Source organism: Pygoscelis adeliae, unplaced genomic scaffold (genome assembly GCF_000699105.1).
Source record: "Pygoscelis adeliae isolate BGI_AS28 unplaced genomic scaffold, ASM69910v1 Scaffold190, whole genome shotgun sequence".
NCBI classification, from domain to species: Eukaryota; Metazoa; Chordata; class Aves; order Sphenisciformes; family Spheniscidae; genus Pygoscelis; species Pygoscelis adeliae.
In genome coordinates this window covers 1,516,057-1,516,923 of record NW_008823922.1, presented here as the reverse complement: position 1 = coordinate 1,516,923, position 867 = coordinate 1,516,057, and the positions used below count along the sequence as shown (strand labels likewise).

Sequence of the window (867 nt, the reverse complement as noted above, 5' to 3'; positions counted from 1 at the left end):
CGGAGCCGAAGTTGCGCGGCCGAGGCTGCGGGGCTGCTCCCCGCGCTACGAGCGCTTGGCCGGAGGGAGCGGGTGCGGAGGGCCCAGGGCATGTGCGGGGGTGACACGGGGAAACCCTGAAGGCTGCCATTTTTCTGTTTTTTTTTTAAAGGAAACAGACAAAGTAAATAAACAAAAACCTCTGATCAATAACACAAAGAAAAAAATCCTCCCAAATATTTATTTTCCGCCTTTTTTTTTTTTTTCCAGTCGTGCCCCGTCTTTCCCCATCCTCCCGCAGAATGTTTGTAAAATAGCATTAAAGATTTATGCGGTCCCTTTGGCTGGAGGGAGGAGGCGTGACCACGTCCTGAAAGTGTCCCGATTACAGCCATGACACCAACATCTGTGCTGGGAGGGGAGAAAAGCATCTCTTTCGTAGCCTGAGGCTCGACTGCGGGATCGCTATCCACAGAGGGGAGGCAGGTGGCAAAATGACGGGGGTGGGGGTGTAAAAACAAGGCCTTTCCAACAGGAATCAAATTAAAAAAAAAAAAAATCATGCAATCCTTCTTTCCATCCTGTGACAAGAGGGGAAAGCTGGGCGCGGGGAGGGGGGGATAAGGTTGTGTTTTCTCAAGGAAAAAGATGACGCGCTTTTATGTTTAGCTGTCTCTACAGATCTGCATCTTATCTCAGCACGTTATCTGGACCCCGACAGTCAGAAGTGCCGGCTCTTGGGAAAAGTCAGACCACAGTTCCTCCCTCCGTCCCCCAGCGCACACACCGCACACGCACCTCGGAGTTCAGCTCTTGTACTTACACGTCTCGGTGCAACAACACTCACCCTCTAGCTGCGGGGGGCAGTGGAAGTAGAACATGGCCCTG

The 867-nt window shown here is 52.0% G+C and overlaps 1 protein-coding gene across 1 annotated transcript in view; it reads right to left on the bottom strand.

The window, feature by feature from the left end:
• DRGX (dorsal root ganglia homeobox) overlaps positions 1-867 on the bottom strand; it is an 18,553-nt gene that overhangs the window by 16,161 nt on the left and 1,525 nt on the right.